This window comes from Carassius gibelio, chromosome B6 (assembly GCF_023724105.1).
Source record: "Carassius gibelio isolate Cgi1373 ecotype wild population from Czech Republic chromosome B6, carGib1.2-hapl.c, whole genome shotgun sequence".
Classification (NCBI taxonomy): Eukaryota; Metazoa; Chordata; class Actinopteri; order Cypriniformes; family Cyprinidae; genus Carassius; species Carassius gibelio.
Genome location: NC_068401.1, coordinates 14,385,107 through 14,403,093, shown reverse-complemented (window position 1 = coordinate 14,403,093; position 17,987 = coordinate 14,385,107). Strand labels below are relative to the sequence as shown.

At 42.3% G+C, this 17,987-nt stretch overlaps 63 non-coding genes across 63 annotated transcripts; all 63 read right to left on the bottom strand.

Moving 5' to 3' along the window:
• Positions 1-4: 4 nt before the first annotated feature.
• Positions 5-76, bottom strand: trnaa-ugc (transfer RNA alanine (anticodon UGC)). Its single transcript has one exon. It is a non-coding gene; the product is annotated as a tRNA-Ala (tRNA).
• Positions 77-201: 125 nt separating this feature from the next.
• On the bottom strand, positions 202-273 carry trnaa-ugc (transfer RNA alanine (anticodon UGC)). Its single transcript has one exon. It is a non-coding gene; the product is annotated as a tRNA-Ala (tRNA).
• A 113-nt stretch (positions 274-386) lies between these two features.
• On the bottom strand, positions 387-458 carry trnaa-ugc (transfer RNA alanine (anticodon UGC)). The gene has a single exon. It is a non-coding gene; the product is annotated as a tRNA-Ala (tRNA).
• A 125-nt stretch (positions 459-583) lies between these two features.
• trnaa-cgc (transfer RNA alanine (anticodon CGC)) lies at positions 584-655 on the bottom strand. Its single transcript has one exon. It is a non-coding gene; the product is annotated as a tRNA-Ala (tRNA).
• Positions 656-953: 298 nt separating this feature from the next.
• Positions 954-1,025, bottom strand: trnaa-ugc (transfer RNA alanine (anticodon UGC)). The gene has a single exon. It is a non-coding gene; the product is annotated as a tRNA-Ala (tRNA).
• A 125-nt stretch (positions 1,026-1,150) lies between these two features.
• On the bottom strand, positions 1,151-1,222 carry trnaa-cgc (transfer RNA alanine (anticodon CGC)). The gene has a single exon. It is a non-coding gene; the product is annotated as a tRNA-Ala (tRNA).
• A 113-nt stretch (positions 1,223-1,335) lies between these two features.
• Positions 1,336-1,407, bottom strand: trnaa-ugc (transfer RNA alanine (anticodon UGC)). The gene has a single exon. It is a non-coding gene; the product is annotated as a tRNA-Ala (tRNA).
• A 111-nt stretch (positions 1,408-1,518) lies between these two features.
• trnaa-ugc (transfer RNA alanine (anticodon UGC)) lies at positions 1,519-1,590 on the bottom strand. Its single transcript has one exon. It is a non-coding gene; the product is annotated as a tRNA-Ala (tRNA).
• A 125-nt stretch (positions 1,591-1,715) lies between these two features.
• trnaa-ugc (transfer RNA alanine (anticodon UGC)) lies at positions 1,716-1,787 on the bottom strand. The gene has a single exon. It is a non-coding gene; the product is annotated as a tRNA-Ala (tRNA).
• Positions 1,788-1,898: 111 nt separating this feature from the next.
• Positions 1,899-1,970, bottom strand: trnaa-ugc (transfer RNA alanine (anticodon UGC)). Its single transcript has one exon. It is a non-coding gene; the product is annotated as a tRNA-Ala (tRNA).
• A 122-nt stretch (positions 1,971-2,092) lies between these two features.
• On the bottom strand, positions 2,093-2,164 carry trnaa-cgc (transfer RNA alanine (anticodon CGC)). The gene has a single exon. It is a non-coding gene; the product is annotated as a tRNA-Ala (tRNA).
• Positions 2,165-2,474: 310 nt separating this feature from the next.
• On the bottom strand, positions 2,475-2,546 carry trnaa-ugc (transfer RNA alanine (anticodon UGC)). The gene has a single exon. It is a non-coding gene; the product is annotated as a tRNA-Ala (tRNA).
• A 310-nt stretch (positions 2,547-2,856) lies between these two features.
• trnaa-ugc (transfer RNA alanine (anticodon UGC)) lies at positions 2,857-2,928 on the bottom strand. The gene has a single exon. It is a non-coding gene; the product is annotated as a tRNA-Ala (tRNA).
• A 489-nt stretch (positions 2,929-3,417) lies between these two features.
• On the bottom strand, positions 3,418-3,489 carry trnaa-agc (transfer RNA alanine (anticodon AGC)). The gene has a single exon. It is a non-coding gene; the product is annotated as a tRNA-Ala (tRNA).
• Positions 3,490-3,991: 502 nt separating this feature from the next.
• trnaa-cgc (transfer RNA alanine (anticodon CGC)) lies at positions 3,992-4,063 on the bottom strand. The gene has a single exon. It is a non-coding gene; the product is annotated as a tRNA-Ala (tRNA).
• Positions 4,064-4,356: 293 nt separating this feature from the next.
• Positions 4,357-4,428, bottom strand: trnaa-agc (transfer RNA alanine (anticodon AGC)). Its single transcript has one exon. It is a non-coding gene; the product is annotated as a tRNA-Ala (tRNA).
• Positions 4,429-4,530: 102 nt separating this feature from the next.
• On the bottom strand, positions 4,531-4,602 carry trnaa-ugc (transfer RNA alanine (anticodon UGC)). Its single transcript has one exon. It is a non-coding gene; the product is annotated as a tRNA-Ala (tRNA).
• Positions 4,603-4,727: 125 nt separating this feature from the next.
• On the bottom strand, positions 4,728-4,799 carry trnaa-ugc (transfer RNA alanine (anticodon UGC)). The gene has a single exon. It is a non-coding gene; the product is annotated as a tRNA-Ala (tRNA).
• Positions 4,800-5,106: 307 nt separating this feature from the next.
• On the bottom strand, positions 5,107-5,178 carry trnaa-ugc (transfer RNA alanine (anticodon UGC)). Its single transcript has one exon. It is a non-coding gene; the product is annotated as a tRNA-Ala (tRNA).
• A 466-nt stretch (positions 5,179-5,644) lies between these two features.
• On the bottom strand, positions 5,645-5,716 carry trnaa-ugc (transfer RNA alanine (anticodon UGC)). The gene has a single exon. It is a non-coding gene; the product is annotated as a tRNA-Ala (tRNA).
• Positions 5,717-5,841: 125 nt separating this feature from the next.
• On the bottom strand, positions 5,842-5,913 carry trnaa-ugc (transfer RNA alanine (anticodon UGC)). Its single transcript has one exon. It is a non-coding gene; the product is annotated as a tRNA-Ala (tRNA).
• A 111-nt stretch (positions 5,914-6,024) lies between these two features.
• trnaa-ugc (transfer RNA alanine (anticodon UGC)) lies at positions 6,025-6,096 on the bottom strand. Its single transcript has one exon. It is a non-coding gene; the product is annotated as a tRNA-Ala (tRNA).
• Positions 6,097-6,218: 122 nt separating this feature from the next.
• trnaa-cgc (transfer RNA alanine (anticodon CGC)) lies at positions 6,219-6,290 on the bottom strand. The gene has a single exon. It is a non-coding gene; the product is annotated as a tRNA-Ala (tRNA).
• A 310-nt stretch (positions 6,291-6,600) lies between these two features.
• Positions 6,601-6,672, bottom strand: trnaa-ugc (transfer RNA alanine (anticodon UGC)). The gene has a single exon. It is a non-coding gene; the product is annotated as a tRNA-Ala (tRNA).
• A 310-nt stretch (positions 6,673-6,982) lies between these two features.
• trnaa-ugc (transfer RNA alanine (anticodon UGC)) lies at positions 6,983-7,054 on the bottom strand. The gene has a single exon. It is a non-coding gene; the product is annotated as a tRNA-Ala (tRNA).
• Positions 7,055-7,543: 489 nt separating this feature from the next.
• trnaa-agc (transfer RNA alanine (anticodon AGC)) lies at positions 7,544-7,615 on the bottom strand. The gene has a single exon. It is a non-coding gene; the product is annotated as a tRNA-Ala (tRNA).
• Positions 7,616-8,117: 502 nt separating this feature from the next.
• On the bottom strand, positions 8,118-8,189 carry trnaa-cgc (transfer RNA alanine (anticodon CGC)). Its single transcript has one exon. It is a non-coding gene; the product is annotated as a tRNA-Ala (tRNA).
• Positions 8,190-8,482: 293 nt separating this feature from the next.
• Positions 8,483-8,554, bottom strand: trnaa-agc (transfer RNA alanine (anticodon AGC)). Its single transcript has one exon. It is a non-coding gene; the product is annotated as a tRNA-Ala (tRNA).
• Positions 8,555-8,656: 102 nt separating this feature from the next.
• On the bottom strand, positions 8,657-8,728 carry trnaa-ugc (transfer RNA alanine (anticodon UGC)). The gene has a single exon. It is a non-coding gene; the product is annotated as a tRNA-Ala (tRNA).
• Positions 8,729-8,853: 125 nt separating this feature from the next.
• Positions 8,854-8,925, bottom strand: trnaa-ugc (transfer RNA alanine (anticodon UGC)). Its single transcript has one exon. It is a non-coding gene; the product is annotated as a tRNA-Ala (tRNA).
• Positions 8,926-9,232: 307 nt separating this feature from the next.
• On the bottom strand, positions 9,233-9,304 carry trnaa-ugc (transfer RNA alanine (anticodon UGC)). The gene has a single exon. It is a non-coding gene; the product is annotated as a tRNA-Ala (tRNA).
• Positions 9,305-9,417: 113 nt separating this feature from the next.
• Positions 9,418-9,489, bottom strand: trnaa-ugc (transfer RNA alanine (anticodon UGC)). Its single transcript has one exon. It is a non-coding gene; the product is annotated as a tRNA-Ala (tRNA).
• Positions 9,490-9,615: 126 nt separating this feature from the next.
• Positions 9,616-9,687, bottom strand: trnaa-cgc (transfer RNA alanine (anticodon CGC)). Its single transcript has one exon. It is a non-coding gene; the product is annotated as a tRNA-Ala (tRNA).
• Positions 9,688-9,798: 111 nt separating this feature from the next.
• Positions 9,799-9,870, bottom strand: trnaa-ugc (transfer RNA alanine (anticodon UGC)). The gene has a single exon. It is a non-coding gene; the product is annotated as a tRNA-Ala (tRNA).
• A 125-nt stretch (positions 9,871-9,995) lies between these two features.
• trnaa-ugc (transfer RNA alanine (anticodon UGC)) lies at positions 9,996-10,067 on the bottom strand. The gene has a single exon. It is a non-coding gene; the product is annotated as a tRNA-Ala (tRNA).
• Positions 10,068-10,178: 111 nt separating this feature from the next.
• Positions 10,179-10,250, bottom strand: trnaa-ugc (transfer RNA alanine (anticodon UGC)). The gene has a single exon. It is a non-coding gene; the product is annotated as a tRNA-Ala (tRNA).
• A 111-nt stretch (positions 10,251-10,361) lies between these two features.
• trnaa-ugc (transfer RNA alanine (anticodon UGC)) lies at positions 10,362-10,433 on the bottom strand. The gene has a single exon. It is a non-coding gene; the product is annotated as a tRNA-Ala (tRNA).
• A 122-nt stretch (positions 10,434-10,555) lies between these two features.
• trnaa-cgc (transfer RNA alanine (anticodon CGC)) lies at positions 10,556-10,627 on the bottom strand. Its single transcript has one exon. It is a non-coding gene; the product is annotated as a tRNA-Ala (tRNA).
• Positions 10,628-10,752: 125 nt separating this feature from the next.
• On the bottom strand, positions 10,753-10,824 carry trnaa-ugc (transfer RNA alanine (anticodon UGC)). Its single transcript has one exon. It is a non-coding gene; the product is annotated as a tRNA-Ala (tRNA).
• Positions 10,825-10,937: 113 nt separating this feature from the next.
• Positions 10,938-11,009, bottom strand: trnaa-ugc (transfer RNA alanine (anticodon UGC)). Its single transcript has one exon. It is a non-coding gene; the product is annotated as a tRNA-Ala (tRNA).
• Positions 11,010-11,134: 125 nt separating this feature from the next.
• Positions 11,135-11,206, bottom strand: trnaa-cgc (transfer RNA alanine (anticodon CGC)). The gene has a single exon. It is a non-coding gene; the product is annotated as a tRNA-Ala (tRNA).
• A 112-nt stretch (positions 11,207-11,318) lies between these two features.
• Positions 11,319-11,390, bottom strand: trnaa-cgc (transfer RNA alanine (anticodon CGC)). Its single transcript has one exon. It is a non-coding gene; the product is annotated as a tRNA-Ala (tRNA).
• Positions 11,391-12,039: 649 nt separating this feature from the next.
• Positions 12,040-12,111, bottom strand: trnaa-ugc (transfer RNA alanine (anticodon UGC)). The gene has a single exon. It is a non-coding gene; the product is annotated as a tRNA-Ala (tRNA).
• A 125-nt stretch (positions 12,112-12,236) lies between these two features.
• On the bottom strand, positions 12,237-12,308 carry trnaa-ugc (transfer RNA alanine (anticodon UGC)). The gene has a single exon. It is a non-coding gene; the product is annotated as a tRNA-Ala (tRNA).
• A 124-nt stretch (positions 12,309-12,432) lies between these two features.
• Positions 12,433-12,504, bottom strand: trnaa-cgc (transfer RNA alanine (anticodon CGC)). The gene has a single exon. It is a non-coding gene; the product is annotated as a tRNA-Ala (tRNA).
• Positions 12,505-12,814: 310 nt separating this feature from the next.
• On the bottom strand, positions 12,815-12,886 carry trnaa-ugc (transfer RNA alanine (anticodon UGC)). The gene has a single exon. It is a non-coding gene; the product is annotated as a tRNA-Ala (tRNA).
• A 310-nt stretch (positions 12,887-13,196) lies between these two features.
• Positions 13,197-13,268, bottom strand: trnaa-ugc (transfer RNA alanine (anticodon UGC)). The gene has a single exon. It is a non-coding gene; the product is annotated as a tRNA-Ala (tRNA).
• Positions 13,269-13,757: 489 nt separating this feature from the next.
• Positions 13,758-13,829, bottom strand: trnaa-agc (transfer RNA alanine (anticodon AGC)). The gene has a single exon. It is a non-coding gene; the product is annotated as a tRNA-Ala (tRNA).
• Positions 13,830-14,331: 502 nt separating this feature from the next.
• On the bottom strand, positions 14,332-14,403 carry trnaa-cgc (transfer RNA alanine (anticodon CGC)). The gene has a single exon. It is a non-coding gene; the product is annotated as a tRNA-Ala (tRNA).
• Positions 14,404-14,696: 293 nt separating this feature from the next.
• On the bottom strand, positions 14,697-14,768 carry trnaa-agc (transfer RNA alanine (anticodon AGC)). The gene has a single exon. It is a non-coding gene; the product is annotated as a tRNA-Ala (tRNA).
• A 111-nt stretch (positions 14,769-14,879) lies between these two features.
• On the bottom strand, positions 14,880-14,951 carry trnaa-ugc (transfer RNA alanine (anticodon UGC)). Its single transcript has one exon. It is a non-coding gene; the product is annotated as a tRNA-Ala (tRNA).
• A 125-nt stretch (positions 14,952-15,076) lies between these two features.
• Positions 15,077-15,148, bottom strand: trnaa-ugc (transfer RNA alanine (anticodon UGC)). The gene has a single exon. It is a non-coding gene; the product is annotated as a tRNA-Ala (tRNA).
• A 307-nt stretch (positions 15,149-15,455) lies between these two features.
• trnaa-ugc (transfer RNA alanine (anticodon UGC)) lies at positions 15,456-15,527 on the bottom strand. The gene has a single exon. It is a non-coding gene; the product is annotated as a tRNA-Ala (tRNA).
• A 113-nt stretch (positions 15,528-15,640) lies between these two features.
• On the bottom strand, positions 15,641-15,712 carry trnaa-ugc (transfer RNA alanine (anticodon UGC)). The gene has a single exon. It is a non-coding gene; the product is annotated as a tRNA-Ala (tRNA).
• A 125-nt stretch (positions 15,713-15,837) lies between these two features.
• trnaa-ugc (transfer RNA alanine (anticodon UGC)) lies at positions 15,838-15,909 on the bottom strand. The gene has a single exon. It is a non-coding gene; the product is annotated as a tRNA-Ala (tRNA).
• Positions 15,910-16,020: 111 nt separating this feature from the next.
• trnaa-ugc (transfer RNA alanine (anticodon UGC)) lies at positions 16,021-16,092 on the bottom strand. Its single transcript has one exon. It is a non-coding gene; the product is annotated as a tRNA-Ala (tRNA).
• A 125-nt stretch (positions 16,093-16,217) lies between these two features.
• On the bottom strand, positions 16,218-16,289 carry trnaa-ugc (transfer RNA alanine (anticodon UGC)). Its single transcript has one exon. It is a non-coding gene; the product is annotated as a tRNA-Ala (tRNA).
• Positions 16,290-16,400: 111 nt separating this feature from the next.
• Positions 16,401-16,472, bottom strand: trnaa-ugc (transfer RNA alanine (anticodon UGC)). The gene has a single exon. It is a non-coding gene; the product is annotated as a tRNA-Ala (tRNA).
• A 125-nt stretch (positions 16,473-16,597) lies between these two features.
• Positions 16,598-16,669, bottom strand: trnaa-cgc (transfer RNA alanine (anticodon CGC)). Its single transcript has one exon. It is a non-coding gene; the product is annotated as a tRNA-Ala (tRNA).
• A 292-nt stretch (positions 16,670-16,961) lies between these two features.
• Positions 16,962-17,033, bottom strand: trnaa-agc (transfer RNA alanine (anticodon AGC)). Its single transcript has one exon. It is a non-coding gene; the product is annotated as a tRNA-Ala (tRNA).
• A 111-nt stretch (positions 17,034-17,144) lies between these two features.
• Positions 17,145-17,216, bottom strand: trnaa-ugc (transfer RNA alanine (anticodon UGC)). Its single transcript has one exon. It is a non-coding gene; the product is annotated as a tRNA-Ala (tRNA).
• Positions 17,217-17,341: 125 nt separating this feature from the next.
• trnaa-ugc (transfer RNA alanine (anticodon UGC)) lies at positions 17,342-17,413 on the bottom strand. Its single transcript has one exon. It is a non-coding gene; the product is annotated as a tRNA-Ala (tRNA).
• A 123-nt stretch (positions 17,414-17,536) lies between these two features.
• trnaa-cgc (transfer RNA alanine (anticodon CGC)) lies at positions 17,537-17,608 on the bottom strand. The gene has a single exon. It is a non-coding gene; the product is annotated as a tRNA-Ala (tRNA).
• Positions 17,609-17,987: the final 379 nt, after the last annotated feature.

Sequence of the window (17,987 nt, the reverse complement as noted above, 5' to 3'; positions counted from 1 at the left end):
TGTTTGGAGATGCTGTGGATTGAACCCAGGACCTCAAACATGCAAAGCATGCGCTCTACCACTGAGCTACATCCCCACATTTCAATCATCCTTGCTGCTTCTTTGTGTAACAAACAGTAACAATCGAGTCGTGTAACACTTCAGAGAAAAGAAGCCACTTTTCACTTTCTTAATCTCACATGAAAGTCATTAAACAGTGCTTGGAGATGCTGGGGATTGTACCCAGGACCTCATACATGCAAAGCATGCGCTCTACCACTGAGCTATATCCCCACGTTTTGAGCAGCTTTGCTGCTTCTTTGTTCAACAAACACTAACAATCCAGTAGTGTAACACTAGAGCAAAGAAGCAAATTAAAATTTGCTTTTTACTCAGCAAACAGTGTTTGGAGATGCTGGGGATTGAACCCAGGACCTCATACATGCAAAGCATGCGCTCTACCACTGAGCTACATCCCCACATTTCAATCATCCCTGCTGCTTCTTTGTGTAACAAACAGTAACAATCGAGTCGTGTAACAATTCAGAGAAAAGACGCCACTTTTATCTTTCTTAATCTCACATGAAAGTCAATAAACAGTGCTTGGAGATGCTGGGGATTGAACACAGGACCTCATACATGCGAAGCATACGCTCTACCACTGAGCTACATCCCCACTTTTTGAGCAGCATTGCTTCATCTTTGTTCAACAAACACTAACAATCCAGTAGTGTAACACTAGAGCAAAGAAGCAAATTAAAATTTGCTTTTTACTCAGCAAACAGTGTTTGGAGATGCTGTGGATTGTACCCAGGACCTCATACATGCAAAGCATGCGCTCTACCACTGAGCTATATCCCCACGTTTTGACCAGCTTTGCTGCTTCTTTGTTCAACAAACACTAACAATCCAGTAGTGTAACACTAGAGCAAAGAAGCAAATTAAAATTTGCTTTTTTCTCAGCAAACATTGTTTGGAGATGCTGGGGATTGAACCCAGGACCTCATACATGCAAAGCATGCGCTCTACCACTGAGCTACATCCCCACATTTCAATCATACCTGCTGCTTCTTTGTGTAACAAACAGTAACAATCGAGTCGTGTAACACTTCAGAGAAAAGAAGCCACTTTTCTCTTTCTTAATCTCACATGAAAGTCATTAAACAGTGCTTGGAGATGCTGGGGATTGAACCCAGGACCTCATACATGCGAAGCATGCGCTCTACCACTGAGCTACATCCCCACTTTTTGAGCAGCATTGCTGCTTCTTTGTTCAACAAACACTAACAATCCAGTAGTGTAACACTATAGCAAAGAAGCAAATTTAAATTTGCTTTTTACTCAGCGAACAGTGTTTGGAGATGCTGGGGATTGAACCCAGGACCTCATACATGCAAAGCATGCGCTCTACCACTGAGCTAGATCCCCATATTTTGAGCAGCATTGCTGCTTCTTTGTTCAACAAACACTAACAATCCAGTAGTGAAACACTAGAGCAAAGAAGCAAAATTATTTTGCTTAAACTCAGCAAACAGTTCTTGGAGATGCTAGGTATTGAACCCAGGACCTCATACATGCAAAGCATGCGCTCTACCACAGAGCTACATCCCCACATTTCAATCAGCCCTGCTGCTTCTTTGTGTAACAAACAGTAACAATCGAGTCATGTAACACTTCAGAGAAAAGAAGCCACTTTTCTCTTTCTTAATCTCACATGAAAGTCATTAAACAGTGCTTGGAGATGCTGGGGATTGAACCCAGGACCTCATACATGCAAAGCATGCGCTCTACCACTGAGCTACATCCCCATATTTTGAGCAGCATTGCTGCTTCTTTGTTCAACAAACACTAACAATCCAGTAGTGTAACACTAGAGCAAAAAAGCTAAACTATTTTGCTTAAACTCAGCAAACAGTGCTTGGAGATGCTGGGTATTGAACCCAGGACCTCATACATGCAAAGCATGCGCTCTTCCACTGAGCTACATCCCCACGTTTCGATCAGCCCTGCTGCTTCTTTGTGTAACAAAGTCGTGTCGAGTCGTGTAACACTTCAGAGAAAAGAAGCCACTTTTCTCTTTCTTAATCTCACATGAAAGTCATTAAACAGTGCTTGGAGATGCTGGGGATTGAACCCAGGACCTCATACATGCGAAGCATGCGCTCTACCACAGAGCTACATCCCCACATTTCAATCAGCCCTGCTGCTTCTTTGTGTAACAAACAGTAACAATCGAGTCGTGTAACACTTCAGAGAAAAGAAGCCACTTTTCTCTTTCTTAATCTCACATGAAAGTCATTAAACAGTGCTTGGAGATGCTGAGGATTGAACCCAGGTCCTCATAAATGCAAAGCGTGCGCTCTACCACTGAGCTAGATCCCCTCGCTTTGAGCAGCTTTGCTGCTTCTTTGTTCAACAAACACTAACAATCCAGTAGTGTAACACTAGAGCAAAGAAGCAAATTTAAATTTGCTTTTTACTCAGCAAACAGTGTTTGGAGATGCTGGGGATTGAACCCAGGACCTCATACATGCAAAGCATGCGCTCTACCACTGAGCTACATCCCCAAATTTCAATCAGCCCTGCTGCTTCTTTGTGTAACAAACAGTAACAATCCAGTCGTTTAACAATTCAGAGAAAAGAAGCCACTTTTATCTTTCTTAATCTCACATGAAAGTCATTAAACAGTGCTTGGAGATGCTGGCGATTGAACCCAGGACCTCATACATGCGACGCATGCGCTCTACCACTGAGCTACATGCCCACTTTTTGAGCAGCAGTGCTGCTTCTTTGTTCAAGAAACACTAACAATCCAGTAGTGTAACACTAGAGCAAAGAAGCAAATTAAAATTTGCTTTTTACTCAGCAAACAGTGTTTGGAGATGCTGGGGATTGAACCCAGGACCTCATACATGCAAAGCATGCGCTCTACCACTGAGCTACATGCCCACATTTCACTCATCCCTGCTGCTTCTTTGTGTAACAAACAGTAAAAATCGAGTCGCGTAACACTTCAGAGAAAAGAAGCCACTTTTCTCTTTCTTAATCTCACATGAAAGTCATTAAACAGTGCTTGGAGATGCTAGGGATTGAACCCAGGACCTCACACATGCAAAGCATGTGCTCTAACACTGAGCTACATCCCCATATTTTGAGCAGCATTGCTGCTTCTTTGTTCAACAAACACTGACAATCCAGTAGTTTAACACTAGAGCAAAGAAGCAGAATTATTTTGCTTAAACTCAGCAAACAGTGCTTGGGGATGCTGGGCAAATACATGCAAAAGAGGCAATCTACCTCTGAGCTACATCCCCATTTAACATAGAACTTTGCTGCTTCTTTCTTTTACAAACACTATCAATCTAGTCATGTAAGAATTTAGGGGAAAGAAGCAACATATTTTTTCTTAATCTCACATGAAAGTCATTAAACATTGCTTGGAGATGCTGGGGATTGGACCCAGGACCTCATACATGCTAAGCATGCGCTCTACCACTGAGCTACAACCCCATGTTATGAGGAGCATTGCTGCTTCTTTGTTCAACAAACACTAACAATCCAGTAGTGTAACACTAGAGCAAAGAAGCTAAACTTTTTTGCTTAAACTCAGCAAACAGTGCTTGGAGATGCTGGGTATTGAATCCAGGACCTCATACATGCAAAGCATGCGCTCTACCACTGAGCTACATACCCACATTTCAGTCAGCCCTGCTGCTTTTTTGTGTAACAAAGTCGTGTCGAGTCGTGTAACACTTCAGAGAAAAGAAGCCACTTTTCTCTTTCTTAATCTCACATGAAAGTCATTAAACATTGCTTGGAGATAATGGGGATTGGACCCAGGACCTCATACATGCGAAGCATGCGCTCTACCACTGAGCTACATACCCACTTTTTGAGCAGCTTTGCTGCTTCTTTGTTCAACAAACACTAACAATCCAGTAGTGTAACAATTCAGAGAAAAGAAGCCACTTTTCTCTTTCTTAATCTCACATGAAAGTCATTAAACTGTGCTTGGAGATGCTGGGGATTGAACCCAGGACCTCATACATGCGAAGCATGCTCTCTACCACTGAGCTAGATCCCCACTTTTTGAGCAGCATTGCTGCTTCTTTGTTCAACAAACACTAACAATCCAGTAGTGAAACGCTAGAGCAAAGAAGCAAAATTATTTTGCTTAAACTCAGCAAACAGTGCTTGGGGATGCTGGGCAAATACATGCAAAAGAGGCAATCTACCTCTGAGCTACATCCCCATTTAACATAGAACTTTGCTGCTTCTTTCTTTTACAAACACTATCAATCTAGTCATGTAAGAATTTAGGGGAAAGAAGCAACATATTTTTTTCTTAATCTCACATGAAAGTCATTAAACATTGCTTGGAGATGCTGGGGATTGGACCCAGGACCTCATACATGCTAAGCATGCGCTCTACCACTGAGCTACATCCCCAGGTTATGAGCAGCATTGCTGCTTCTTTCTTCAACAAACACTAACAATCCAGTAGTGTAACACTAGAGCAAAGAAGCTAAACTATTTTGCTTAAACAGTGCTTGGAGATGCTGGGTATTGAACCCAGGACCTCATACATGCAAAGCATGCGCTCTACCACTGAGCTACATCTCCACATTTCAATCAGCCCTGCTGCTTCTTTGTGTAACAAACAGTAACAATCGAGTCGTGTAACACTTCAGAGAAAAGAAGCCACTTTTCTCTTTCTTAATCTCACATGAAAGTCATTAAACAGTGCTTGGAGATGCTGGGGATTGAACCCAGGACCTCATACATGCAAAGCATGCGCTCTACCACTGAGCTACATCCCCACGTTTTGAGCAGCTTTGCTGCTTCTTTGTTCAACAAACACTAACAATCCATTAGTGAAACACTAGAGCAAAGAAACAAAATTATTTTGCTTAAACTCAGCATGCAGTGTTTGGAGATGCGGGGATTGAACCCAGGACCTCATACATGCAAAGCATGCGCTCTACTACTGAGCTACATCCCCACATTTCAATCACCACTGCTGCTTCTTTGTGTAACAAACAGTAACAATCCAGTCGTGTAACACTTCAGAGAAAAGAAGCCACTTTTCTCTTTCTTAATCTCACATGAAAGTCATTAAACAGTGCTTGGAGATGCTGGGGATTGAACCCAGGACCTCATACATGCAAAGCATGCGCTCTACCACTGAGCTACATCCCCACTTTTTGAGCAGCTTTGCTGCTTCTTTGTTCAACAAACACTAACAATCCAGTAGTGTAACACTAGAGCAAAGAAGCAAAATTATTTTGCTTAAACTCAGCAAACAGTGCTTGGGGATGCTGGGCAAATACATGCAAAAGAGGCAATCTACCTCTGAGCTACATCCCCATTTAACATAAAACTTTGCTGCTTTTTTCTTTTACAAACACTATCAATCTAGTCATGTAAGAATTTAGGGGAAAGAAGCAACATATTTTTTCTTAATCTCACATGAAAGTTATTAAACATTGCTTGGAGATAGGACCCAGGACCTCATACATGCTAAGCATGCGCTCTACCACTGAGCTACATCCGCATGTTATGAGCAGCATTGCTGCTTCTTTGTTCAAAAAACACTAACAATCCAGTAGTGTAACACTAGAGCAAAGAAGCTAAACTATTTTGCTTAAACTCAGCAAACAGTGCTTGGAGATGCTGGGTATTGAACCCAGGACCTCATACATGCAAAGCATGCGCTCTACCACAGAGCTACATCCCCACATTTCAATCAGCCCTGCTGCTTCTTTGTGTAACAAACAGTAACAATCGAGTCATGTAACACTTCAGAGAAAAGAAGCCACTTTTCTCTTTCTTAATCTCACATGAAAGTCATTAAACAGTGCTTGGAGATGCTGGGGATTGAACCCAGGACCTCATACATGCAAAGCATGCGCTCTACCACTGAGCTACATCCCCATATTTTGAGCAGCATTGCTGCTTCTTTGTTCAACAAACACTAACAATCCAGTAGTGTAACACTAGAGCAAAAAAGCTAAACTATTTTGCTTAAACTCAGCAAACAGTGCTTGGAGATGCTGGGTATTGAACCCAGGACCTCATACATGCAAAGCATGCGCTCTACCACTGAGCTACATCCCCACGTTTCGATCAGCCCTGCTGCTTCTTTGTGTAACAAAGTCGTGTCGAGTCGTGTAACACTTCAGAGAAAAGAAGCCACTTTTCTCTTTCTTAATCTCACATGAAAGTCATTAAACAGTGCTTGGAGATGCTGGGGATTGAACCCAGGACCTCATACATGCGAAGCATGCGCTCTACCACAGAGCTACATCCCCACATTTCAATCAGCCCTGCTGCTTCTTTGTGTAACAAACAGTAACAATCGAGTCGTGTAACACTTCAGAGAAAAGAAGCCACTTTTCTCTTTCTTAATCTCACATGAAAGTCATTAAACAGTGCTTGGAGATGCTGAGGATTGAACCCAGGTCCTCATAAATGCAAAGCGTGCGCTCTACCACTGAGCTAGATCCCCTCGCTTTGAGCAGCTTTGCTGCTTCTTTGTTCAACAAACACTAACAATCCAGTAGTGTAACACTAGAGCAAAGAAGCAAATTTAAATTTGCTTTTTACTCAGCAAACAGTGTTTGGAGATGCTGGGGATTGAACCCAGGACCTCATACATGCAAAGCATGCGCTCTACCACTGAGCTACATCCCCAAATTTCAATCAGCCCTGCTGCTTCTTTGTGTAACAAACAGTAACAATCCAGTCGTTTAACAATTCAGAGAAAAGAAGCCACTTTTATCTTTCTTAATCTCACATGAAAGTCATTAAACAGTGCTTGGAGATGCTGGCGATTGAACCCAGGACCTCATACATGCGACGCATGCGCTCTACCACTGAGCTACATGCCCACTTTTTGAGCAGCAGTGCTGCTTCTTTGTTCAAGAAACACTAACAATCCAGTAGTGTAACACTAGAGCAAAGAAGCAAATTAAAATTTGCTTTTTACTCAGCAAACAGTGTTTGGAGATGCTGGGGATTGAACCCAGGACCTCATACATGCAAAGCATGCGCTCTACCACTGAGCTACATGCCCACATTTCACTCATCCCTGCTGCTTCTTTGTGTAACAAACAGTAAAAATCGAGTCGCGTAACACTTCAGAGAAAAGAAGCCACTTTTCTCTTTCTTAATCTCACATGAAAGTCATTAAACAGTGCTTGGAGATGCTAGGGATTGAACCCAGGACCTCACACATGCAAAGCATGTGCTCTAACACTGAGCTACATCCCCATATTTTGAGCAGCATTGCTGCTTCTTTGTTCAACAAACACTGACAATCCAGTAGTTTAACACTAGAGCAAAGAAGCAGAATTATTTTGCTTAAACTCAGCAAACAGTGCTTGGGGATGCTGGGCAAATACATGCAAAAGAGGCAATCTACCTCTGAGCTACATCCCCATTTAACATAGAACTTTGCTGCTTCTTTCTTTTACAAACACTATCAATCTAGTCATGTAAGAATTTAGGGGAAAGAAGCAACATATTTTTTCTTAATCTCACATGAAAGTCATTAAACATTGCTTGGAGATGCTGGGGATTGGACCCAGGACCTCATACATGCTAAGCATGCGCTCTACCACTGAGCTACAACCCCATGTTATGAGGAGCATTGCTGCTTCTTTGTTCAACAAACACTAACAATCCAGTAGTGTAACACTAGAGCAAAGAAGCTAAACTTTTTTGCTTAAACTCAGCAAACAGTGCTTGGAGATGCTGGGTATTGAATCCAGGACCTCATACATGCAAAGCATGCGCTCTACCACTGAGCTACATACCCACATTTCAGTCAGCCCTGCTGCTTTTTTGTGTAACAAAGTCGTGTCGAGTCGTGTAACACTTCAGAGAAAAGAAGCCACTTTTCTCTTTCTTAATCTCACATGAAAGTCATTAAACATTGCTTGGAGATAATGGGGATTGGACCCAGGACCTCATACATGCGAAGCATGCGCTCTACCACTGAGCTACATACCCACTTTTTGAGCAGCTTTGCTGCTTCTTTGTTCAACAAACACTAACAATCCAGTAGTGTAACAATTCAGAGAAAAGAAGCCACTTTTCTCTTTCTTAATCTCACATGAAAGTCATTAAACTGTGCTTGGAGATGCTGGGGATTGAACCCAGGACCTCATACATGCGAAGCATGCTCTCTACCACTGAGCTAGATCCCCACTTTTTGAGCAGCATTGCTGCTTCTTTGTTCAACAAACACTAACAATCCAGTAGTGAAACGCTAGAGCAAAGAAGCAAAATTATTTTGCTTAAACTCAGCAAACAGTGCTTGGGGATGCTGGGCAAATACATGCAAAAGAGGCAATCTACCTCTGAGCTACATCCCCATTTAACATAGAACTTTGCTGCTTCTTTCTTTTACAAACACTATCAATCTAGTCATGTAAGAATTTAGGGGAAAGAAGCAACATATTTTTTTCTTAATCTCACATGAAAGTCATTAAACATTGCTTGGAGATGCTGGGGATTGGACCCAGGACCTCATACATGCTAAGCATGCGCTCTACCACTGAGCTACATCCCCAGGTTATGAGCAGCATTGCTGCTTCTTTCTTCAACAAACACTAACAATCCAGTAGTGTAACACTAGAGCAAAGAAGCTAAACTATTTTGCTTAAACAGTGCTTGGAGATGCTGGGTATTGAACCCAGGACCTCATACATGCAAAGCATGCGCTCTACCACTGAGCTACATCTCCACATTTCAATCAGCCCTGCTGCTTCTTTGTGTAACAAACAGTAACAATCGAGTCGTGTAACACTTCAGAGAAAAGAAGCCACTTTTCTCTTTCTTAATCTCACATGAAAGTCATTAAACAGTGCTTGGAGATGCTGGGGATTGAACCCAGGACCTCATACATGCAAAGCATGCGCTCTACCACTGAGCTACATCCCCACGTTTTGAGCAGCTTTGCTGCTTCTTTGTTCAACAAACACTAACAATCCATTAGTGAAACACTAGAGCAAAGAAACAAAATTATTTTGCTTAAACTCAGCATGCAGTGTTTGGAGATGCGGGGATTGAACCCAGGACCTCATACATGCAAAGCATGCGCTCTACTACTGAGCTACATCCCCACATTTCAATCACCACTGCTGCTTCTTTGTGTAACAAACAGTAACAATCCAGTCGTGTAACACTTCAGAGAAAAGAAGCCACTTTTCTCTTTCTTAATCTCACATGAAAGTCATTAAACAGTGCTTGGAGATGCTGGGGATTGAACCCAGGACCTCATACATGCAAAGCATGCGCTCTACCACTGAGCTACATCCCCACTTTTTGAGCAGCTTTGCTGCTTCTTTGTTCAACAAACACTAACAATCCAGTAGTGTAACACTAGAGCAAAGAAGCAAATTTAAATTTGCTTTTTACTCAGCAAACAGTGTTTGGTGATGCTGGGGATTGAACCCAGGACCTCAAACATGCAAAGCATGCGCTCTACCACTGAGCTACATCCCCACATTTCAATCAGCCCTGCTGCTTCTTTGTGTAACAAACAGTAACAATCCAGTCGTTTTAACAATTCAGAGAAAAGAAGCCACTTTTCTCTTTCTTAATCTCACATGAAAGTCATTAAACAGTGCTTGGAGATGCTGGGGATTGAACCCAGGACCTCATACATGCGAAGCATGCGCTCTACCACTGAGCTACATCCCCACTTTTTAAGCAGCATTGCTGCTTCTTTGTTCAACAAACACTAACAATCCAGTAGTGAAACACTAGAGCAAAGAAGCAAAATTATTTTGCTTAAACTCAGCAAACAGTGTTTGGAGATGCTGGGGATTGAACCCAGAACCTAATACATGCAAAGCATGCGCTCTACCACTGAGCTACATCCCCACATTTCAAGCATCCCTGCTGCTTCTTTGTGTAACAAACAGTAACAATCGAGTCGTGTAACACTTCAGAGAAAAGAAGCCACTTTTCTCTTTCTTAATCTCACATGAAAGTCATTAAACAGAGCTTGGAGATGCTGGGGATTGAACCCAGGACCTCATACATGCAAAGCATGCGCTCTACCACTGAGCTACATCCCCACGTTTTGAGCGGCTTTGCTGCTTCTTTGTTCAACAAACACTAACAATCCAGTAGTGAAACACTAGAGCAAAGAAACAAAATTATTTTGCTTAAACTCAGCAAACAGTGTTTGGAGATGCTGGGGATTGAACCCAGGACCTCATACATGCAAAGCATGCGCTCTACCACTGAGCTACATCCCCATATTTTGAGCAGCATTGCTGCTTCTTTGTTCAACAAACACTAACAATCCAGTAGTGTAACACTAGAGCAAAAAAGCTAAACTATTTTGCTTAAACTCAGCAAACAGTGCTTGGAGATGCTGGGTATTGAACCCAGGACCTCATACATGCAAAGCATGCGCTCTACCACTGAGCTACATCCCCACGTTTCGATCAGCCCTGCTGCTTCTTTGTGTAACAAAGTCGTGTCGAGTCGTGTAACACTTCAGAGAAAAGAAGCCACTTTTCTCTTTCTTAATCTCACATGAAAGTCATTACACAGTGCTTGGAGATGCTGGGGATTGAACCCAGGACCTCATACATGCGAAGCATGCGCTCTACCACAGAGCTACATCCCCACATTTCAATCAGCCCTGCTGCTTCTTTGTGTAACAAACAGTAACAATCGAGTCGTGTAACACTTCAGAGAAAAGAAGCCACTTTTCTCTTTCTTAATCTCACATGAAAGTCATTAAACAGAGCTTAGAGATGCTGGGGATTGAACCCAGGACCTCATACATGCAAAGCATGCGCTCTACCACTGAGCTATATCCCCACGTTTTGACCAGCTTTGCTGCTTCTTTGTTCAACAAACACTAACAATCCAGTAGTGTAACACTAGAGCAAAGAAGCAAATTAAAATTTGCTTTTTTCTCAGCAAACATTGTTTGGAGATGCTGGGGATTGAACCCAGGACCTCATACATGCAAAGCATGCGCTCTACCACTGAGCTACATCCCCACATTTCAATCATACCTGCTGCTTCTTTGTGTAACAAACAGTAACAATCGAGTCGTGTAACACTTCAGAGAAAAGAAGCCACTTTTCTCTTTCTTAATCTCACATGAAAGTCATTAAACAGTGCTTGGAGATGCTGGGGATTGAACCCAGGACCTCATACATGCGAAGCATGCGCTCTACCACTGAGCTACATCCCCACTTTTTGAGCAGCATTGCTGCTTCTTTTTTCAACAAACACTAACAATCCAGTAGTGTAACACTATAGCAAAGAAGCAAATTTAAATTTGCTTTTACTCAGCGAACAGTGTTTGGAGATGCTGGGGATTGAACCCATGACCTCATACATGCGAAGCATGCGCTCTACCACTGAGCTACATCCCCACTTTTTGAGCAGCATTGCTGCTTCTTTGTTCAACAAACACTAACAATCCAGTAGTGAAACACTAGAGCAAAGAAGCAAAATTATTTTGCTTAAACTCAGCAAACAGTTCTTGGAGATGCTAGGGATTGGACCCAGGACCTCACACATGCAAAGCATGTGCTCTAACACTGAGCTACATCCCCATATTTTGAGCAGCATTGTTGCTTCTTTGTTCAACAAACACTAACAATCCAGTAGTGTAACACTAGAGCAAAGAAGCAAAATTATTTTGCTTAAACTCAGCAAACAGTGCTTGGGGATGCTGGGCAAATACATGCAAAAGAGGCAATCTACCTCTGAGCTACATCCCCATTTAACATAAAACTTTGCTGCTTTTTTCTTTTACAAACACTATCAATCTAGTCATGTAAGAATTTAGGGGAAAGAAGCAACATATTTTTTCTTAATCTCACATGAAAGTTATTAAACATTGCTTGGAGATAGGACCCAGGACCTCATACATGCTAAGCATGCGCTCTACCACTGAGCTACATCCGCATGTTATGAGCAGCATTGCTGCTTCTTTGTTCAAAAAACACTAACAATCCAGTAGTGTAACACTAGAGCAAAGAAGCTAAACTATTTTGCTTAAACTCAGCAAACAGTGCTTGGAGATGCTGGGTATTGAACCCAGGACCTCATACATGCAAAGCATGCGCTCTACCACAGAGCTACATCCCCACATTTCAATCAGCCCTGCTGCTTCTTTGTGTAACAAACAGTAACAATCGAGTCATGTAACACTTCAGAGAAAAGAAGCCACTTTTCTCTTTCTTAATCTCACATGAAAGTCATTAAACAGTGCTTGGAGATGCTGGGGATTGAACCCAGGACCTCATACATGCAAAGCATGCGCTCTACCACTGAGCTACATCCCCACGTTTCGATCAGCCCTGCTGCTTCTTTGTGTAACAAAGTCGTGTCGAGTCGTGTAACACTTCAGAGAAAAGAAGCCACTTTTCTCTTTCTTAATCTCACATTAAAAAGTCATTAAACAGTGCTTGGAGATGCTGGGGATTGAACCCAGGACCTCATACATGCGAAGCATGCGCTCTACCACTGAGCTACATCCCCACATTTCAATCAGCCCTGCTGCTTCTTTGTGTAACAAACAGTAACAATCGAGTCGTGTAACACTTCAGAGAAAAGAAGCCACTTTTCTCTTTCTTAATCTCACATGAAAGTCATTAAACAGTGCTTGGAGATGCTGAGGATTGAACCCAGGTCCTCATAAATGCAAAGCGTGCGCTCTACCACTGAGCTAGATCCCCTCGCTTTGAGCAGCTTTGCTGCTTCTTTGTTCAACAAACACTAACAATCCAGTAGTGTAACACTAGAGCAAAGAAGCAAATTTAAATTTGCTTTTTACTCAGCAAACAGTGTTTGGAGATGCTGGGGATTGAACCCAGGACCTCATACATGCAAAGCATGCGCTCTACCACTGAGCTACATCCCCAAATTTCAATCAGCCCTGCTGCTTCTTTGTGTAACAAACAGTAACAATCCAGTCGTTTAACAATTCAGAGAAAAGAAGCCACTTTTATCTTTCTTAATCTCACATGAAAGTCATTAAACAGTGCTTGGAGATGCTGGCGATTGAACCCAGGACCTCATACATGCGACGCATGCGCTCTACCACTGAGCTACATGCCCACTTTTTGAGCAGCAGTGCTGCTTCTTTGTTCAAGAAACACTAACAATCCAGTAGTGTAACACTAGAGCAAAGAAGCAAATTAAAATTTGCTTTTTACTCAGCAAACAGTGTTTGGAGATGCTGGGGATTGAACCCAGGACCTCATACATGCAAAGCATGCGCTCTACCACTGAGCTACATGCCCACATTTCACTCATCCCTGCTGCTTCTTTGTGTAACAAACAGTAAAAATCGAGTCGCGTAACACTTCAGAGAAAAGAAGCCACTTTTCTCTTTCTTAATCTCACATGAAAGTCATTAAACAGTGCTTGGAGATGCTAGGGATTGAACCCAGGACCTCACACATGCAAAGCATGTGCTCTAACACTGAGCTACATCCCCATATTTTGAGCAGCATTGCTGCTTCTTTGTTCAACAAACACTGACAATCCAGTAGTTTAACACTAGAGCAAAGAAGCAGAATTATTTTGCTTAAACTCAGCAAACAGTGCTTGGGGATGCTGGGCAAATACATGCAAAAGAGGCAATCTACCTCTGAGCTACATCCCCATTTAACATAGAACTTTGCTGCTTCTTTCTTTTACAAACACTATCAATCTAGTCATGTAAGAATTTAGGGGAAAGAAGCAACATATTTTTTCTTAATCTCACATGAAAGTCATTAAACATTGCTTGGAGATGCTGGGGATTGGACCCAGGACCTCATACATGCTAAGCATGCGCTCTACCACTGAGCTACAACCCCATGTTATGAGGAGCATTGCTGCTTCTTTGTTCAACAAACACTAACAATCCAGTAGTGTAACACTAGAGCAAAGAAGCTAAACTTTTTTGCTTAAACTCAGCAAACAGTGCTTGGAGATGCTGGGTATTGAATCCAGGACCTCATACATGCAAAGCATGCGCTCTACCACTGAGCTACATACCCACATTTCAGTCAGCCCTGCTGCTTTTTTGTGTAACAAAGTCGTGTCGAGTCGTGTAACACTTCAGAGAAAAGAAGCCACTTTTCTCTTTCTTAATCTCACATGAAAGTCATTAAACATTGCTTGGAGATAATGGGGATTGGACCCAGGACCTCATACATGCGAAGCATGCGCTCTACCACTGAGCTACATACCCACTTTTTGAGCAGCTTTGCTGCTGCTTTGTTCAACAAACACTAACAATCCAGTAGTGTAACAATTCAGAGAAAAGAAGCCACTTTTCTCTTTCTTAATCTCACATGAAAGTCATTAAACTGTGCTTGGAGATGCTGGGGATTGAACCCAGGACCTCATACATGCGAAGCATGCTCTCTACCACTGAGCTAGATCCCCACTTTTTGAGCAGCATTGCTGCTTCTTTGTTCAACAAACACTAACAATCCAGTAGTGAAACGCTAGAGCAAAGAAGCAAAATTATTTTGCTTAAACTCAGCAAACAGTGCTTGGGGATGCTGGGCAAATACATGCAAAAGAGGCAATCTACCTCTGAGCTACATCCCCATTTAACATAGAACTTTGCTGCTTCTTTCTTTTACAAACACTATCAATCTAGTCATGTAAGAATTTAGGGGAAAGAAGCAACATATTTTTTTCTTAATCTCACATGAAAGTCATTAAACATTGCTTGGAGATGCTGGGGATTGGACCCAGGACCTCATACATGCTAAGCATGCGCTCTACCACTGAGCTACATCCCCAGGTTATGAGCAGCATTGCTGCTTCTTTCTTCAACAAACACTAACAATCCAGTAGTGTAACACTAGAGCAAAGAAGCTAAACTATTTTGCTTAAACACAGCAAACAGTGCTTGGAGATGCTGGGTATTGAACCCAGGACCTCATACATGCAAAGCATGCGCTCTACCACTGAGCTACATCTCCACATTTCAATCAGCCCTGCTGCTTCTTTGTGTAACAAACAGTAACAATCGAGTCGTGTAACACTTCAGAGAAAAGAAGCCACTTTTCTCTTTCTTAATCTCACATGAAAGTCATTAAACAGTGCTTGGAGATGCTGGGGATTGAACCCAGGACCTCATACATGCAAAGCATGCGCTCTACCACTGAGCTACATCCCCACGTTTTGAGCAGCTTTGCTGCTTCTTTGTTCAACAAACACTAACAATCCATTAGTGAAACACTAGAGCAAAGAAACAAAATTATTTTGCTTAAACTCAGCATGCAGTGTTTGGAGATGCGGGGATTGAACCCAGGACCTCATACATGCAAAGCATGCGCTCTACTACTGAGCTACATCCCCACATTTCAATCACCACTGCTGCTTCTTTGTGTAACAAACAGTAACAATCCAGTCGTGTAACACTTCAGAGAAAAGAAGCCACTTTTCTCTTTCTTAATCTCACATGAAAGTCATTAAACAGTGCTTGGAGATGCTGGGGATTGAACCCAGGACCTCATACATGCAAAGCATGCGCTCTACCACTGAGCTACATCCCCACTTTTTGAGCAGCTTTGCTGCTTCTTTGTTCAACAAACACTAACAATCCAGTAGTGTAACACTAGAGCAAAGAAGCAAATTTAAATTTGCTTTTTACTCAGCAAACAGTGTTTGGTGATGCTGGGGATTGAACCCAGGACCTCATACATGCAAAGCATGCGCTCTACCACTGAGCTACATCCCCACATTTCAAGCATCCCTGCTGCTTCTTTGTGTAACAAACAGTAACAATCGAGTCGTGTAACACTTCAGAGAAAAGAAGCCACTTTTCTCTTTCTTAATCTCACATGAAAGTCATTAAACAGAGCTTGGAGATGCTGGGGATTGAACCCAGGACCTCATACATGCAAAGCATGCGCTCTACCACTGAGCTACATCCCCACGTTTTGAGCAGCTTTGCTGCTTCTTTGTTCAACAAACACTAACAATCCAGTAGTGAAACACTAGAGCAAAGAAACAAAATTATTTTGCTTAAACTCAGCAAACAGTGTTTGGAGATGCTGGGGATTGAACCCAGGACCTCATACATGCAAAGCATGCGCTCTACCACTGAGCTACATCCCCACATTTCAATCAGCCCTGCTGCTTCTTTGTGTAACAAACAGTAACAATCGAGTCGTGTAACACTTCAGAGAAAAGAAGCCACTTTTCTCTTTCTTAATCTCACATGAAAGTCATTAAACAGAGCTTAGAGATGCTGGGGATTGAACCCAGGACCTCATACATGCAAAGCATGCGCTCTACCACTGAGCTACATCCCCACGTTTTGAGCAGCTTTGCTGCTTCTTTGTTCAACAAACACTAACAATCCAGTAGTGAAACACTAGAGCAAAGAAACAAAATTATTTTGCTTAAACTCAGCAAACAGTGTTTGGAGATGCTGGGGATTGAACCCAGGACCTCATACATGCAAAGCATGCGCTCTACCACTGAGCTACATCCCCACATTTCAATCAGCCCTGCTGCTTCTTTGTGTAACAAACAGTAACAATCCAGTCGTGTAACAATTGAGAGAAAAGAAGCCACTTTTCTCTTTCTTAATCTCATATGAAAGTCATTAAACAGTGCTTAGAGATGCTGGGGAGTGAACCCAGGACCTCATACATGCGAAGCATGCGCTCTACCACTGAGCTACATCCCCACTTTTTGAGCAGCATTGCTGCTTCTTTGTTCAACAAACACTAACAATCCAGTAGTGAAACACTAGAGCAAAGAAGCAAAATTATTTTGCTTAAACTCAGCAAACAGTGCTTGGGGATGCTGGGCAAATACATGCAAAAGAGGCAATCTACCTATGAGCTACATCCCCATTTAACATAGAACTTTGCTGCTTCTTTCTTTTACAAACACTATCAATCTAGTCATGTAAGAATTTAGGGGAAAGAAGCAACATATTTTTTCTTAATCTCACATGAAAGTCATTAAACATTGCTTGGAGATGCTGGGGATTGGACCCAGGACCTCACACATGCTAAGCATGCGCTCTACCACTGAGCTACATCCCCACGTTTTGAGCAGCTTTGCTGCTTCTTTGTTCAACAAACACTAACAATCCAGTAGTGAAACACTAGAGCAAAGAAACAAAATTATTTTGCTTAAACTCAGCAAACAGTGTTTGGAGATGCTGGGGATTGAACCCAGGACCTCATACATGCAAAGCATGCGCTCTACCACTGAGCTACATTCCCACATTTCAATCAGCCCTGCTGCTTCTTTGTGTAACAAACAGTAACAATCGAGTCGTGTAACACTTCATGGAGAAGAAGCCACTTTTCTCTTTCTTAATCTCACATGAAAGTCATTAAACAGTGCTTGGAGATGCTGGGGATTGAACCCAGGACCTCACACATGCAAAGCATGCGCTCTACCACTGAGCTACATCCCCACATTTCAATCAGCCCTGCTGCTCCTTTGTCTGAAACAGGAACAATCCAGTCGTGTAACAATTCAGAGAAAAGAAGCCACTTTTCTCTTTCTTAATCTCACATGAAAGTCATTAAACAGTGCTTGGAGATGCTGGGGATTGAACCCAGGACCTCATACACGCGAAGCATGCGCTCTACCACTGAGCTACATCCCCACTTTTTGAGCAGCATTGCTGCTTCTTTGTTCAACAAACACTAACAATCCAGTAGTGAAACACTAGAGCAAAGAAGCAAAATTATCTTGCTTAAACTCAGCAAACAGTGCTTGGAGATGCTAGGGATTGAACCCAGGACCTCACACATTCAAAGCATGCGCTCTAACACTGAGCTACATCCCCATATTTTGAGCAGCATTGCTGCTTCTTTGTTCAACAAACACTAACAATCCAGTAGTGTAACACTAGAGCAAAGAAGCAAAATTATTTTGCTTAAACTCAGCAAACAGTGCTTGGGGATGCTGGGCAAATACATGCAAAAGAGGCAATCTACCTATGAGCTACATCCCCATTTAACATAGAACTTTGCTGCTTCTTT